We start from the raw sequence: 18489 nt of genomic DNA, 5'->3' as shown, positions 1-18489 counted from the left end.
TAGTTTTTGGCCTATAAATCTTTCATTTCGTGACTGCTATTGGTAACCCCTCTTTCTTACCCCTTATTCCTAGCTAGCTCTGTACATCTCAGCTATGCTGGGAAAGCTGCCCACTCATGGTGCTGTCTATTTGGGAGGGACTCCTTCTAGCTAAGGTTTCCCTTCTTGGCACTGAGCAATGACAGCTTGCGGATAGGATGATGCAAGCAAAATGAAGCTGTCTTCCTTCCCTTTTTACACAGTTATTCTCAAAGTATTTTGTTCTACCATGTTGCTGACATTTCTTAGGTAGACTCTAGAACTCTCCCAGAGCCTTTTAAAAAATGTTTGTGTATTTATTTATTTATTTATTTATTTGAAGAGAGAGAGAGAGAGAGAGATTGAGAGAATGTGAGTGGTGAAGGGTCAGAGAGAGAGAGAGAGAGAGAATGAGAATACGAAGCAGGCTCCAAGCTATCAGCATGGAGCCCAAAGTGGAGCTTGATCTCTTGAACTGTGAGATCATGATCTGAGCCAAAATCAAGAGTCGAACACTCAACCTACTGAGCCACCCAGGTTCCCCATCTACAGCTATTTTTGTTCTTGCATGGCTATCTAACTGTTGATCTTTGGAAGGGGGTTAGAGGCTGAGGTCTCCCATCTGGATGATGTCACTCTTGAAATCTGTATTGATCTTTACAGTGGAAATATTTGCTCCTTCCTCCTTTCTAGGATTCTAATTTCTGATTCTGCTTTAAGTTTTATTCATATATGACAAGTGAAAGCATTTTCAGAAGAAGTGAGCTATATTTTTAAACCGTCAAAATCAAATGTGAAAAAAAAAAAACCTCTCCAATATAATAACAGTAACAACAAAACTCAGCTGCATAATTTAGAGTACATTTCAGCAATTTGCTCATTTTGGGAGTATCTAGTTTTCATTTTGGATTACATACCTCTGACGCGACTCACTGCTCTCAAGTCCCCAGCACCTAAAATAATGTTTTAAGTTGAAAGTTAACTGCTTCCTCCCTTTCAGCTCTTAAAAATAAGTGTATCAATCTATTTACAACATCTCCTTCTCATTATGATAAGAATAGAGGCACTTATTTAATTAAACCATTAATGGCCTTAACCAAAAAACATAAACAGAATATCTCATTGAAATAAATAATTGGTTTTAGTAACAGTAGTGTCAAGAGTGTAATAGGTTTCTAGTTGGTGAGTAATCTCCCAACACCTCATTCTGCGTGCAAAGTATTCCTCTCTGCTAGGCCCTCACCCCACAGCCACTTATTTTTATGTGAGGATACCATCATGTCCTGCTTGGTTAGTTTCCTTGTCTACAGTCTTCCCTACCCCTCTCCCCCTCTTATACACTAGTACCCTTCATGTTTCTAAAATGCAATCATGGTCACACTCCTCTGCTGAAAACATTTCATTACCTTTCTTCTCATAAACCACTGAACAGTTCAAAATAAAGCCTAACCTCATCATATTGGCTTTAAAAGCCCTGCATATCCCAATAACCACTCCTATCTTATCTCTTACCTTCACCTACTTTTTGTCCTTACTCTACTTGAATCTATATTTTAGCCTTAATAGTCTTCTTCTCTTATGTATAGATCTTTGGGTATGTTCTTCCCTTGATCTGGAACACCGCACAGCAGCTTTCACTCTTTATAGGTTAAAGAATGCTCTTCCTCTGTGATGTACTAAAACAGTTTGGAAGCTGTTTTAAATGATCAGTTAGGTTAAACCTCTCTGATAGCATAGTCCTAGATTCTAAACATGAGAATACATTGACCATCTAAGAAGAGTTGAGCATAGTCCACCAAGGGCATGGTTCCTGAATTGAGAAAGATTATGGAGTATTTAAATAATAGAAAGAAGTCAGTATAGCTGAAGAGCAATAGGATGTGGGGACCATGACAGCGAAAATAACAGAGAATGAAGCTGGAAAAGTACAGACTGTCTAAATCACATATAGTATTTGTTAGTGTTCTTAAACCCAGTTTCAATGTGGGTAGGGAGGGCTCCCCAATTTCCAACATTTCAACAAGCATTGCTTAATACACCTACAATTCAGCTCAATTCTGACACTCTCTATCCAGAGGTGGCATCAGCCTTCTCGAATTGAGGGTTCACTTCTACAAGACTTCAGACAAGGTTGTATGAACCTAAGACTAGATTGTTAGCTGTGTTTCTGACTGGCTACAGATTGGACATTCTCATGACCCCCTGACACTAATCACAGGTGCAGGTTGTTACCTGTTCTTCTGACCAGTTGGCTATAAATCAGAGGTTTCCATAACCTCTCTGTTAGAGTAGCTCACAGAACCCAGAGAACATTTTACTTACTAGAAACTGTTTTATTATAAAAGGATTTAACCTAGGAACAGCTAGATGGAGGAGATGCATAAGGCAATGTTTGAGGAAAGGTTGCAAAGCTCCCATGCCCTCTCTAGCTGTGCCATTTTCCTAAGTGACATGTGTTCACCAACCCATAACCTCTTAGAACCCTTTCCTTTTAGGGTTTTATGGACGTTTCATTGCATAGACAATTAATTAAATTAATTATTGATTAAATAATTGACCATTGGGGGACGCACGGGTGGCTCAGTTGGTTGAGTGGCCGACTTCAGCTCAGCCCATATCTCATGGTTTGTGGGTTTGAGCCCTGCATTGGACTCTGTGCTGACAACTCAGAGCCTGGAGCCTGCTTCGGATTCTTTGTCTCCCTCTCTCTCTGCCTTTCCGCCACTTGTGTTCTGTATCTTTCTCTCTCTCTCTCTCTCTCTCTCTCTCTCAGAAATAAACATTAAAAAAATAAAAAAAAAATAATTGACCATTAGCACTTGATTCTATCTCTGTCTGTCTCTCCTCTCCAGAGGTCAGGTGGGGGGGGGTGGGACTGAAAGTTCCAACCTCTGGATTCTGTGGTTAGTTCTCCTGGCAACTAGCTCCCATCCTTAGGTGAAGCCCAAAAGTAACTTCATGTATATAACAAAAGATAGCTTTGTCACTCTCAACACAGGAAACTCAAAGATTTGGGGAGCTGTGTGCCAGAAACTGTGGATGAACACCAAATGCATATTTCTTATAAATAACAATATCACAGTATGACAGACCTTTCTAATGATTTTGGATTTTAGTCTCAGATCACTTCAAAACCACTGATAACTTTTAATCAGGTAAGAGGCTTAATCTGAAAGATTTTTTGAACTGACTGTTCTGTTTGCTTTGTGAACCATGGATAGATGTAAGGGAGGGTGAGATTGGCAGTTTTGAGACTAGCTAGAAAGTTATTATGCTCTACAGGATATGATGATGACTGGGTTAAGGTGGAAGCATCAGAGACAAAAAACTAACTATTAATATAGACTATAATTTAGAGGTAGAGTCAAATAGGACTTGGTGATGCATAGGGAGTTGAGAAAAATTGCCTTGCATTTAGATAGAGAATTTCAGAGAATGGCATTTTTCTACATTTTTTTCTGAAATAAATGATAGAAAAGAAATAGTAATAGATATCCTAAGCTTCTACTCACTTACTTTGACAGCTTTTCACCTTATTAGTTTAGCTGATCTCTTGCCTACACAGTTCATTCATTCATGAGTGGCTGCAAGATGCTTATTATTTACATCAACTAAATAAAGTGGACTGCAGTAGATGATCTTGACAGGACAGTGCAATAGTTTCATGAGATTTTTATGACTCAGTATTTTCTCCTCCCAACCCACCCTATTCACTACCATCATACTTTCCTCAAGAATTATTTCACTTAATTTTTCTCCTGCTTATCATGGTTTTCATGACCCACCATGCTCAGGACCAGATTGATCTTTTTGGTTTGGTCTCTTTCTTCTCCTTGTGCATCCCATGTTTCAGCTAAAAATAGTTCCTCTGTGTTCCTTGAGTACTCCAGAATGTTCCCATCCTCTTGTCTGCTCCTATAGTCTTCCAAGTGACATATTAGAATACCATCTCTCTAAAAACATTCTACCAGCATCAGGGCTTGGCATGACAGTAATGCATAGTGATTAGGAGAACTAGTTTAAGAAATATGGGTCAGAATCATGCCTCTGTTACATAGACATGTGGTCTCCAGCAAGTCCTTATCGTCTCTAAGAGCCATTTACTCTTTCTTTAAGATGGGGAAAATAATAGAGTCTACTTATAGTGTTGCTCTAAAAATTAAATGATATAATACATGAACACATTTCATAACAGTGTCAACATAAATTAGGCACTAAATTAATGATAGATATCAATATCTTTATTAATGCTCACTTCAAATGCTGTAACTCTATGTGAAAAACTCATGACATAATAGTTTGAGTTATTACCTTGGATATGATGTCACATGTTACAATTGTTTGCACATACATATGTGTATATACATGAATACATATACATATAAATGACCAAAAATAAATAATGTTTTATATTTTCACTATCATAACAATAGGTCTACATCTCTTGAGTACTTAGCACATTCCACTGTGCATTAGGAGTGTGTATGTACCAGGGTGCCTGAGTGGATCAGTTGGCTAAGCGTCCAGCTTCAACTCAGGTCATGATCTCATAGCTCATGAGTTCGAGCCCCACATCAGGCTCTGTGCTGACAGCTCAGAGCCTGGAGCCTCCTTTCGATTCTGTTTCCCTCTGTCTCTGCTCCTCTTCTGCTTGCACTCTGTCTCTCTCTCACTCAAAAATAAATAAACATTTAAAAAATAAAAATAAATAGATTGTGTATGTAACAAGCACACAATAATTTCCTGTGCTGAACTTTTTCTCCTCTGCCTTATGTGCAATTTTTAGAGAACTTGCTTATGTCCTTTTCTCACATTGTTTATACCTGCAACTCTTGCTAAATGCAAGTTAAGTCACAGCTCTCACCCACTCTGTTCAAGGTAATTGGGATTTGGATAGACCTATGGCCTTAGTTTTTTCAGGTACATTCTTTCCTTCTATGACTTAGAAATCAGAGTCAGAGGATCTGTCACTTTGGGGCATGGTACAGCTAGTTTAGACTGGCCATACTAGGTCTAATATATTCCAAGATAGAGACAGGCATGCTGGACAGAGACAGAATAATGTCATTTGTGTGCCCATAGAAGGGACGCAATCTTCTATTGACAGATAAAATCATCTCAGTTCATAGCTTTTTTGTTCCTTTGTTATTCCATTGTTCAGTCTACCTACAGTTTCCAGGTCTTGGAGTAAGATACTTTGTACCCTTCCAATAAATCATCCCTAGTTTTAGTATTTTCTGTTGCTAATAAGTAAACCATTCTTGTTGGAGACCATGTGCATATCTCCTTTCTCTTTGCATGCTCTTTGCTGTGTGTCATATTTTCATCTCTCATCCACAACACCTCGCCAATTGCCTCACACAGAATAGCACTAACAGTCAAGACATGCTCAGTTATTTTTACCATTTCTTGAGAATCTTGAATTTAACACCATATTGCTAACAGTACTGGATTAGGCTTATTTAAAAGTGAATTCAAACTAAATTCCTTTGAGAAATTCAGTAGCATTGAGATTTTCTCTTAAGACCTACTGGATTATGGTAAACCTGAGTTGGGAATTATTAAATTGGACTGAAGTATAGTAAAGAAAATAACTGGCTTTACTTATGGTAAGTTGCATGCATTTGGAAAAAAAACACAAAGATACTTCCTGGATCGTAATTGTACCCTGGTAAATAATAATTTTTCTGAAGCCGATTTGCATTGTAGAGGTTTTGTTTGTTAACCAAGGAAAAAGCAGATGTTTCTATGTTGCTGGCACAGAAACATTCTAAATTTCAGATGCTAAATCCCAAATGAACATTTCAAAGCTTTCATGGGTGTATGTTTTATAAAATACAGTTTATGTAGCGTAGAAAATATGACTTTCAAAATATAGTTGAAAAGTCCTGGTGATGACAATGTCATGATTCTAAGGGAGGGTTAATGAAAAGCTGCAAAGTACATAAAGATTCTGTCGGAGAAATAGTGTATAGGCGTTCCCAGCTAGGGCTCGAGAGGGAGGCAGCTATATTCCATAAAGTCTATAATACTAAATAAATTCTATAAAACTGACCGTTAGTTATATAATTCTCAGCAACTTACTCAGCATCTCTTAGACTCAATTTCCTCATGTAAAAAAGTGGGGTATGGGTACAAATTGTACTTAAAAGCTTTTGGGGAAACTAAATCAGATTGTTGAAGTAAAGGGCTTACCAGAATGCCTGACATGTAAAAATCTTGTAATTCATGGGGCTTCTTGTTGTTTTGTTGTAGTTATTTTTTTTAAGTTTTTTTTATGTTTATTTATTTCTGAGAGAGAGACAGAGCATGAGTGGGGGAAGGGCAGAGAGAGAGGGAGACACAGAATCCGAAGCAGGCTCCAGACTCTGAGCTGTCAGCACAGAGCCTGATGCGGGGCTCGAACTCACAAACCGTGAGATCATGACCTGAGCCGAAGTCGGTCGCCCAACCGACTGAGCCACCCAGGCGCCCCTTGTTGTAGTTATTATAGACAGATTTTCATCTGATTTCACTTGTTCCATGGCTCTGATAAGAATTGGGTGGAAAAGAGTATAAAATTGCATGTAGGACAAATTTATATTTATAAATAAGTGATGCATAATCACTGAAAGGGCAAACACCAAAATGTTGATAGATATCTTTGTTAATAACTAAAGGTAATGCATATTCTTAATTCTTTCTACATGAATTTTCCAAACTTGCCATTGATCAAGATGGCCTTAACATTCCCCTAAGCTTGATTAAAGGTTAGACAGGTTTCCTTCTGACTTTAGGCCCCTGAATGCCCTTTTCTTAGAGCACTAACTTTAGAAAACTTGCAGTTGTAAATTCTGTCACTTAGAGATGTAAATCTTCCACAATCCAGAATGCCTCCCTCAGGCCATGGGAGTTGTGCCTCTGAAATGTATTTATTGAACTCCTATCTCTCAGTCTCTGTGGGTACATAGGAAACTAACTTCAAGAAGGGACAATTAGCAAACACAGAAGGCCTAATCACATTGATAGAGCTCCCCAAAATGTCCTCCAGTATTTCTCCATTATCTTACCCCAGCCATTGAAAATCCTCCCTTTTGTTCCAGCGAAGCTGTGTTCGTTTTCTCTCCCCTATTGCAATAGTCTTGAATAAAGTCTTCCTTCTTGTTTAGCTTGTGCAGTGCATTTTTTTCCTTTAATACTACAAACATTGTATTTATGGTAAAAATGAAATACAGGGTATGTTTTTGAGCATGTATCAAACACGTTTTGAGACATGTATCTATGTATGTGTACATGTCTATGTATGTGTTTATAAAAGAATGTTAGCTAAAAATATTTGTTAGCTAAAAATTCTGAAGAGGAACTGAAGGTCAGTCTCTCTTAAAGTCATCACCCTCAAACTTGTTTCTGATTAGATTATAATGATTTTATTTCAGCAAAAGCTGCCAACATCAAAAACTCAGTTGTCAGGGTCAGTTGAAGTATCAGCCACAGAAACTTGACAGCTGCTAGATTTCTAAAGCATAGACCTCCAGTCTATGTCCAACTCCCTATTGACTATTGCCTTACAGAGTGGCATAGAGCAAAAGACGTGGTCTTCATCCTACCTGGATCTCATTTTCCTCTGTCTAAAGAGAAAGGGAAAAATGTTCTGAAAAGCAGTACAGAGTTAAAAATTCAAAAGAGCACAAAATATTTTCACCTAGAAAGAATTTCTCTCCATTGCTTTTGAGATAAATTTGCATTAGAGGGGCATATTTTGGCTATTAGAGCCACACTCTAAACTGGCCTGACTCTGCCTCTAGCCATCTTCAATTCATCTGTAGAATGGAATGACAGTAATAACATCTATGTCATAGATTTGCTGTGAAGATTAAGGAAATTAATATGCATAAAGCATTTGCACTTTTTTTTAAAGCACTTATACTTTTAACTGGGTCTTGTGCATACTACTTTGTTGCCATCCTGTCCTGATTAATGTTTATTAAATATTTTAAAACATTTCAGGGAGGAACATAGTGGTCACTTGGCAATTTGATTTGAGCATGGGAACTGAGTCTGTTACGATTCTCTTATGGCCAAATTGTAGGAGTTTATTTATGACTATGGCGATATCAGAGTCACATGTACATCTGAGGTAAAGAAATTGCCACATAATACTTAAAAAAAAAACAAAAAAAAAATGGAGGGGACACCTGGGGTGGCTCAGTCCATTGAGCATATGACTTCAGCCCAGATCATGATCTTGCGCTCGTGGGTTCATGCCCCTCATGCGGCTCTGTGCTGACAGTTCAGAGCCTGGAACCTGCTTTGGATTCTGTGTCTCCCTCTCTCTCTGCTCTTCCCCTGCTTGTACTCTGTCTCTCAAAAACTAAAATAAAACCCGGGGCGCCTGGGTGGCACAGTCGGTTAAGCGTCCGACTTCAGCCAGGTCACGATCTCGCGGTCCGTGAGTTCGAGCCCCGCGTCGGGCTCTGGGCTGATGGCTCAGAGCCTGGAGCCTGTTTCCGATTCTGCGTCTCCCTCTCTCTCTGCCCCTCCCCTGTTCATGCTCTGTCTCTCTCTGTCCCAAAAATAAATAAACGTTGAAAAAAAAAATTAAAAAAAAAAAAAACTAAAATAAAACCCTAAAAAAATGTGTTAGCAGGGAGGAAGAAGAGCATGGTGTTATGGTGGGGTTTTTGTTTGTTTGTTTGTTTGTTTTTTGAGAGAGAGAGTGCATAGGGAAGAGGGGCAAAGGGAGAAAGAATCCCAAGCAAGCTCCACACTCAAAGTGGAGCCTGATGCAGGGCTCCATCTGATGACTGTGAGATCATGATCTCAGCCAAAATCAAGAGTTGGTGGCTCAACTGACTGAGCCACCTTGGTGCTGCAACAGGGTGTAATTTTTGAATAACATTGTATCTGTTACAATGTACATTTCCAAGGTTATTAAGTTTTTTTCCCTCAGCATAGATTTTTTTTGGTGGCAAGTGTTTTATGAAATGTTTGTATCATAACTTGTTTAACCGATTTCTATAGTTGGACTTCTGGCTTGTTTTCAATTTTTCACCATGATAATAAATATGATAAACATAAATATTACATAAACTCGAAGGAAATAAAGGCTTTGCTGATATGTCTTCAGCGGAATATTTTATATATTTACATTTTTTTCTTATTTCAGGTATTAATTTTTGAAGGGAGATATTTTTGACCCATTTGTATTTATTTGAAGTTTCCTATGAAACTTATTCACTCATTGTTTCGTATCTATTTATTTATACTGAATAACAATGTGTGCTTTTTAATGATCTCTATGTTTATTCTAACACTTTGTAAAACAACTAATGGTTAGATGGCTTGATTTAGGAAAATTGAAATGTGTGGCCTTCTGAAGTTGCTGCTACTCATAAATTTAATAATTTATTGTCCAAAGTTTGAATTACCATGGTTAATAAGATTTATGGAATTCAATTAAAACTAAGCTAAATGAAATAAGGGGTAAATAAACAGCATCATTAAATAGCTGTTGATAACTGAGTTATCCAAACAGATTTCATCTCCAGGCATAATTTGTCCCCAATCAACCACTAATTGAAATGTCAAAGTGGAAGGTTTTTACTTGAATCACAGATTTCAGTTAATTGCACAATCGCATTAAATTTTCCATTAAAATTGTGTCTTTGTGATATTTTTTAGAGATTTGAACGTAATAGCTGGTTGAACACGTCAAAGGAAGGAAATAGAAAGAACCCCCTGATATTTTCACCAATGCCAAGAATCCTATCCTGGATGTTGCCCATTTCTCAACTTGCTCTTACTCTGCCTGACTCCTGAGTGGAAACTCTTATTTCTGCTTTACTTTGTCTCACTATCATAAATCTTAATTTTCAATTCCTTAAAACATCCTCATCTCAATTGATGCACTATTTTATTTTCTAGAAAAGTTAAAAGCTTCTAGAAAACAAAAGCTCTGACATTATTTGACTCTGGCCTTTAGAAAGTAAATTTTGAGGCCACTGATTCTTTAGACCCTGAGTTTGATAATTTCTTTTCTATACTCAAATATTTCTTAAAACAAAAAAAAAAGTAATAGGTAGACTTTTTCTCTTTTTTCTAATTATTTTTAAATTTTTATTTGACTAATTTCACGACCAAGTATACGGAAGAGACTTAGATAAAAAGGAATAGAAAGCAACACAGCTTACAAATATGGTTATAACTGTGTGTCATTCCCAGAAAGAAGCTATCACAGGCAATTTGAGTAGTGGTTAAGAATAAGGACTCCGGAATTAAACAGCCTTTTTTTTTTTCTTCCCCTGAACTTAGTTCCATAAATATTACAAGGAATAGACTTTGTTCAGATGTGTAATTCTATCTGAGAGGTGCGTTTCTAGAAGTAGCACTGCTGAGTCAGGAGGATGGTACATATAGAAATGTAATAGCTATTGCCAAATTACCCTCTGAAGGGATTGCATCAGTTTGCACTCACACCAAGAGTGAATGAATGTGCTTGTTTTCTCATAAACTAAACACTACTGGGTATTGTAAAACATTATGACTTCGTTAGTTTGATCATTGAAAAACTGGGGTCTCTTTGACAGTTACAGTATATTTCTTTACGAATGAAATTATTTTATTTTTAAAAGTTAAAGTAAATCTTAGCAGCGTTTCTTGGTGCCCCTGCATTCAACCTAAAAAAATGTAATAAATATGTTTGAAGATATAAAATACACAATGAATAATGCATACAGTGTGAGAAAAAGCATAAACACAACTAAAAATATTCTTTGTTGTAATAATTTTGAAATAGTGAATACATTCATCAATTTTTTAAGTCTATTAAACACTGGCCAAATTTTAATTTTTTTTTTCAACGTTTTTATTTATTTTTGGGACAGAGAGAGACAGAGCATGAATGGGGGAGGGGCAGAGAGAGAGGGAGACACAGAATCGGAAACAGGCTCCAGGCTCCGAGCCATCAGCCCAGAGCCCGACGCGGGGCTCGAACTCGCGGACCGCGAGATCGTGACCTGGCTGAAGTCGGACGCTTAACCGACTGCGCCACCCAGGCGCCCCAACACTGGCCAAATTTTAAATAACTATTGTAAATTTTCAGAAATGCACACTTATGTTTATGTTCTGCTTAATATTATACTTTACTGAAGTATCTGAGAGTGGGCAATTTGTAAACAAGACAATTCTTTCAGTGTTTTGGAAGTTTAAGATTTATGAAGTAAATTGTCACTTTAAATTAAAGTATAAATGTAATCTTAGTGGAAATACATTCATTTGGATTACTTTTCCAAGAAGTTTTGCAATCACTATAAGAAAGAACATATGAAATGCTATTTTGGAGTAATAGTAACTACAGATATGGATGAAATTTTGGTCAAATAATTCCAGTTTTAAAAATAATACTTTTTTCAATCAAATTATTTCCTTGTCAGAGAAGCATTAATTATTGAGAAAATAACTAAAGTGGGCTTTTAGAAATATTTGTTTTTATAGTCTAGGAAATGTAAGCTTTGAAAATAAATTTTGCCCTAAATATTTAAAAAATCAAGTCTAATTTACTTAAGGAGGTAAAGAAATCCAGAGTCAACTTAAAGGAGTTGCTTTCACAATCTTGCCTAAAATCTTTTTTTTTTTTTCTCAAGTGTATGCTCAGGTAAAACCTTGGTTTCCCTAGTCTCCTGCATTTAGCAAGGGGGCATTTATCAGAAGTTTCCCACAATGCACTTAGTAAATGGAGTTATACTTTTGAAACAGAAGAGAATAAAAGTATTTGAAGACTACTTATCAGTTTTACTTGCAAAACTCTCCTACCCCAGAACTAATGAGTCTCTTTAGTGTTATTCAAATATGATGCTTCTTATTCTAGGAACATTAGGACACTCTTGACTGAACGATCTGTATTTTCCTTATTTCTTTCCTCACCAGTACCTCCATGCAAAGATAGGAAAAGTATAGAAAAAAGCCATGAATCTCATATCTGCCTAAGGTTTTCTGTGAGTATTATCAGTGAAACACTTGAAATAAGAAACGATACAATCTGTTGAGTTCAGAAAATTAGCTGTGCATTTAATAGCTCTGCGAGATCCTATTTCAGTGAGAATATTCAGGGCTTGATTTGTTAACAAAGTCAGGCTTGATTCAGTGAGACTTCCCATAGGAAACTGGGAATGTTAAAGCTAAATCAACATCTTAATAGGAAGACTAGAAGTTATTCTGTGAGCGCTGGTAGTTTTGCATTCGCAGTTACAGATTTATTATTGTCCATTAATTAAAACTGGTATTTTCCTCCAAATACCATTATGTCTTTCTCCCGCTACTATCTGCTTTACTGTTTTTCCTGGATTTCATTATTTCTCTCTATGAGAATATCCCATGTGGTGTGTAAATATGGAATTAACTACCTCCCTCATTTTGAACAGAAACAGGATTGTTTCTCTTGCTGGGGTTGGCAAACTTTCTGGGTCAGATAGTTAATATATTTGACTTTCCAAGTCCTATGGTCTCTGTTGCATAAGCTTAACTCTGCCATTTTAGCTTGGAATTAGCCAGAGATGAGATGTCAACAAAGAGGCATGGCTGCATTTCATTATCATTTGATTTCTAGAAATAGGTGTAGAGCCAGGTTTGACCCATGGGCCTTAGTTTGCTGACCTCTATCTACTTCTAACCCAATGTACTAAAGAGGTAAATCAATCTCAAATCTTCTAAGAGAATTAGTAACTTTAAATTTAGGCTTTTATGAAGATGTAGAGTAAAATACCTTGAAACTTCTCCATATCCTGTTTTGCAGCCCAGTGGCTTAGAGCTTGTAGAGAAGAATTTTCTGTCTGAAAGAAGCAGTGCACTTGGATGAACACTAACTGCAGCCATCCCTTTGGTCAACATTTAGCAAATTTAGTAGAAGGGACGCTCTGTTTACCTATTCAATGTCCATTCCACCCTCTCTCCTTACTAACAAAACTTGGATTTATTTGAGGGGTGGCCTTATGCCTAGCTAAAATCCTGGATTCACCATACTCCTTATTTAAATGCTAATGGCATGTGACATTCTTCTAGCAAGTGATATGCAACTAAAATCTACTTGGTGCAGCTTCCAAAAAGCTGTTGTTTATAGGACTAAAAAAAAAAAAAAAAAAAAAAAAAAAAAAAAAGTACAGAATTAGCTTTTGCCCTTAGCTCTCCTTTCTTCCTACCTGGAATGCAGTTTTGATGCCTGATATTTCTCCATTATATTGCAGCCAGGATGAGAAAGTCATGTGTTTAAGTTGGAGGAAACTAAAAGCTTAAAGGAGATTGGATTCTGGTCTTTCTAGAGAAGGTTATAAGTACTGTGGTGTATACTTGAGTATAGATTCTTGGATCAGGATAAAATTAACCTTATTAGACTAAGTCATTGCAGTCAGGTGTCTAACACACCACCCAAGTGAATGCTCTATCTTTAGCTTTAAAATATCATCTCTATTTATTGTGTAAGTGTAACATGATCCAAAATTCAATTTTACACCAGAGTCTAATTTCATTAATGTCTCATTTCTGTTTCTGTCTCTATTTTAATAGCTTCTTTTCAAAGACAGTTCTATTTCAAAATAGCATTTGGTTAGGAAATTGAAGAAATCTCGAAAACACTTTCCCTGTACTAAGACAGTATTCATTTGCAGGTATGTTCAGATTAAATAATTCTGCCTGCAATGTTCTCAGCAGTGTCACTGACCCACAACTAGGGTATGAAAGAGTGGGAGGATGGAGTAGAAATTGAAAGAGCTTTTAAAAATCAATATAATGTTAGGTTGTACAAGATTCTGAAATAGAAGGAATTGCTCTTAAAGAAGCAGTGGGGTAGCTGGGTCAGAGTGCATCAGGTCAGGTTTTCCTTAGGAACTGCTAAACAAAGATGGGATCCCGACAACAACCACGCGGTCTTCTGGGAGGACAGATGTTTGCCATGGGATTCTTGTAAGATCTCCTTTTTAGACGTTTTGGGCTCAGTGCACATCATTTATTTCCTAAAACTTTCCCACAAAGAATGTGATTAATTCTCATGATCTTTAAAAATAAACAAATAAAATATTCCTTTAAGGACTTGTTCTAGTCCACACATGACTAGGAATGCCAGATAGAAATGAACCTCACACAGCAAAATATTCTAAACACATTTGATACTTTAACTCATTAACCCTTTGATACCCATTCTAACTTTACATTTTGACACTTGGAAGTGTTTCTAAAAGAGAGATTTGTAAAATTTACTTGAACATTTTGGGGCATGAATAACATTTTTTAAAGATAAACTATAAGTAATTTACATACTAGACTATAAAAAATTGTATGGAACGTTTTGACACTCTCTACTTTTTCTCTAGGGAAATAGTTGCAGTTTTGAAACCCTGTTGCATGGGGAAAGGTGTCTGGATTTTCTTGGTCTACATTCTTGTGTTTCTTATATTGAATTTATTTACCATGGTGTGTACTGTGATGGGATGCACAATTATTTTTCTGAGGTCTTATTAACTAAGTATTAGTCTAATCAAATGTTTACACAAGTCATAACTTTAATTAATGAATTTCTATTTGTTCATTCCCGAAATGCTGGATTTCTCCAAACTTGGACATACTTTCTGCAGACACTTAATGTGTGCAGACACATATTAGAATTAATGCTATTCTAATATGGTGTATGGGTTCTTATCATGCTGTGAACATGGAGAAGGGTGGAGTTTAAAAGCTCCTTGATTTTGCTACTAAACCAGTCTGAAAAGCAACTTCCATTTACTCGTCACCAAAGCGCTTCCTTTGTAATACTGCTCATCATTTCACAACAGTTACTAGAGATAAGGATGTCGTCATCTTATTGGCTATATTCTTGCCTGATACAGTACGGCTTACAAAGTACTAAAAACTTTATGCCATGGTACAGAAGGTGAATAAACCTTACAATTAAAAACTCAGTAAAAGGTTCGTGTCTGGTATCATAGCTGACTTGGATCCTGACCACAATAGCTAGAAGGTGGAAGGAACGGCTCAGAAGAAATGGAAACGCTACAGCTGTCTGTTTTGCTGTTTGAGGACTTCTCAGGGGATCCTGGGCCTTGGAAGGGGGTGGCATGGTGGCTTGCATGGGCACATACCTTACACACCTGAGTATATCCCCCTCCTCCAGCAACAGAGGTATCTCAGGCTGTTTGGGGTTATAAAGAAACCTCTTTTATGTTAACCACATTTTCAGATAATTTTAGAATCTAGAAACATCCCCAAACTCATGCTTAAACAGTGGTGTCTTCATACCTGTGTCTCTCCTGAACATTGGTCTTACCCAGTTGAAGAGTCCAAAATGAGCCTAACAAAGAATCTCTAGGTCTGATTGTCAAAGTACAGTGGGCTGGCCATCAGCAATTAATTTGAGAGTCTGGCAACTCCCATTTCAGCAGGGATATGAAGGATCCTCCAGATGCTGCTGTAAGCACTTGTGAAGAAATGGGTGGAGGCAGAGTAGTGGCTCCAGGTTCATGTTGTCTCACCTGTTTTTGGCTTGCTCGTGGCTCTGTTGGTCCTTGGAGGAGTAAATGCTATCAGAGGGAATATGTGCAGATGCATTCCTTCTGGAAGATAGCAGGGCACTCACCTTGGTGAGTGGCCCAAACTGTATCTTCTAAGGTGGGAGACCTTAAAATATTTTAGTTTGTTTCACTCTCTGTGTTTGTATGACTACCAGATCACATAAAAAATGATGTGCAAAAAAGCAGAAAATAAGGCAAGTCCCATTTCAGCATGTAGAATTCTTCTGAAAAATAATAAAGACTTCTTATGGAATTTAATTCTTATGTCTTGATCATATTGTTCACATTATGCCCTCTCCCATTTAAGATTATTGTTAATTATCTATAAATGTCTCCCAAATCATTGTGGCAAAAACATTTCTGAACAATGAACAATATCTCAGAACTGGATAGACTTTTAATTTCACAAAATGAAACTATTATAAATATCTCGAATTTTTCATAAATTCTTGTGACTTTTCCTGACTTTTATGAAGATGAGACATTCTGTTTTCAAGTCGCAATTCTTTTCTTGGTGTCTGCTTTGGTGTGGATCGTGCCATTTAACCTCCTATGTTTGTTGCTTTGCCTCTAAAAGGAAGTTAATAATTTTCACCTTTTGCATTGGGGTTTTGTTCCTCTGTGAAGAAAAACATTAACGCCAGTAAATTACCCTGGGATCTATGGATGTAAGTGCAGGAATGAAAGGAATTATTCTATTTAAGACAGGGAGAAAGTAGATACACTTGAGTAAATGTGTTTCACATGTGCTGTTCTGCTCCAGTGAAGATGAACGGAGAGTGGTTACCCCAGTGGACAGGTGCTGACATGCATATTCTGACTGGTATGCAATAATAGTGGGGATTTTACCATTCCGAGCACATAGAGACTCACTGACCTGATCAATTTGCCTGTTCATTTATTTATTCACAGCTGAACTCCACTTGCAATGCGTGTGCCAAGCATTCATGTTGGCAGGTAGGGAAATAAAGATTGCTTAGTTTGTGCTTTTAAAATGAAGCTAAGAAGAAAATTAAATTCCAAATATTTCATAAATGTGCTTTAGCAGATATATCTCCATAAGCCTTATGGTACTTGTGGTTGAGAGTGAATGAAACACCTTGTGAAACTGGAGAAGATATGTGAGGGCTGCTTTATTTCCTTTGACTTGACCCCTGCATCTGTCCTTTATTAAATTGCTTTTGATCTGGGCAAGGACCATGGCAGGTAGCCTCTCTTCAGAACCAGGAAGACCATCTGCTCTGCAATCTCTCCTTTAAATTCCTTTGCAAAATAACAAGGACATGAACTAGATGTCCCCATTTCCCTCTAGGAAATACTTTTACCCTCTTTCTTGCTTGAGATCCATTTTGGATAATGCAAGTAACCAAGAGCAAACTTTATTTATTTATATTTTTTTAAATTTTTTTTTTCAACGTTTATTTATTTTTGGGACAGAGAGAGACAGAGCATGAACGGGGGAGGGGCAGAGAGAGAGGGAGACACAGAATCAGAAACAGGCTCCAGGCTCTGAGCCATCAGCCCAGAGCCCGACGCGGGGCTCGAACTCACGGACCGCAAGATCGTGACCTGGCTGAAGTCGGACGCTTAACCGAATGCGCCACCCAGGCGCCCCTATATTTTTTTAATTAAATAAAAGGTTCAGCTTTATTTAAATATTTTTTTCAATATATGAAATTTATTGTCAAATTGGTTTCCATACAACACCCAGTGCTCATCCCAAAAGGTGCCCTCCTCAATACCCATCACCCACCCTCTACTCCCTCCCACCCCCCATCAACCCTCAGTTTGTTCTCAGTTTTTAAGAGTCTCTTATGCTTTGGCTCTCTCCCACTCTAACCTCTTTTTTTTTTTTTTTCCTTCCCCTCCCCCATGGGTTTCTGTTAAGTTTCTCAGGATCCACATAAGAGTGAAAACATATGGTATCTGTCTTTCTCTGTATGGCTTATTTCACTTAGCATCATACTCTCCAGTTCCATCCACATTGCTACAAAGGGCCATATTTCGTTCTTTCTCATTGCCATGTAGTACTCCATTGTGTATATAAACCACAATTTCTTTATCCACTCATCAGTTGATGGACATTTAGGCTCTTTCCATAATTTGGCTATTGTTGAGAGTGCTGCTATAAACATTGGGGTACAAGTGCCCCTATGCATCAGTACTCCTGTATCCCTTCGGAAATTCCTAGCAGTGCTATTGCTGGGTCATAAGGTAGGTCTATTTTTAATTTTCTGAGGAACCTCCACACTGTTTTCCAGAGTGGCTGCACCAGTTTGCATTCCCACCAACAGTGCAAGAGGGTTCCCATTTCTCCACATCCTCTCCAGCATCTATAGTCTCCTGATTTATTCATTTTGGCCACTCTGGCGTGAGGTGATATCTGAGTGTGGTTTTGATTTGTATTTCCCTGATAAGGAGGGACGTTGAGCATCTTTTCATATGCCTTTTTGCCATCTGGATGTCTTCCTTAGAGAAGTGTCTATTCATGTTTTCTGCCCTTTTCTTCACTGGGTTATTTGTTTTTCAGGTGTGGAGTTTGGTGAGCTCTTTATAGATTTTGGATACTAGCCCTTTGTCCGATATGTCATTTGCAAATATCTTTTCCCATTCCATTGGTTGCCTTTTAGTTTTGTTGGTTGTTTCCTTTGCTGTGCAGAAGCTTTTAATCTTCATAAGGTCCCAGTAATTCATTTTTGCTTTTAATTCCCTTGCCTTTGGGGATGTGTCGAGTAAGAGATTGCTACGGCTGAGGTCAGAGAGGTCTTTTCCTGCTTTCTCCTCTAGGGTTTTGATGGTTTCCTGTCTCACATTCAGGTCCTTTATCCATTTTGAGTTTATTTTTGTGAATGGTGTGAGAAAGTGGTCTAGTTTCAACCTTCTGCATGTTGCTGTCCAGTTCTCCCAGCACCATTTGTTAAAGAGACTGTCTTTTTTC

At 37.5% G+C, this 18489-nt stretch overlaps 1 protein-coding gene across 2 annotated transcripts in view; it reads left to right on the top strand.

Annotated features, from left to right (window-relative positions):
• Positions 1-18489, top strand: part of ZNF804B (zinc finger protein 804B) — a 521035-nt gene that overhangs the window by 482356 nt on the left and 20190 nt on the right. The window contains exon 1 of one of the 2 annotated variants that reach the window (XM_086696692.1): positions 2942-3173. The exons of the other annotated variant lie outside the window; for it this stretch is intronic. The gene's annotated coding sequence lies outside the window, so the exon portion shown is untranslated. Of the gene's footprint in view, positions 1-2941; positions 3174-18489 lie in introns of those variants that run through there. 2 annotated transcript variants of the gene reach the window in all.

This window comes from Puma concolor, chromosome A2 (genome assembly GCF_028749965.1).
Source record: "Puma concolor isolate L17-30 chromosome A2, mPumCon1.1.hap2, whole genome shotgun sequence".
In the NCBI taxonomy this organism is placed as follows: Eukaryota; Metazoa; Chordata; class Mammalia; order Carnivora; family Felidae; genus Puma; species Puma concolor.
Note: the sequence above shows the minus strand (reverse complement) of the source record. Positions and strands in the feature narration are given on the sequence as shown.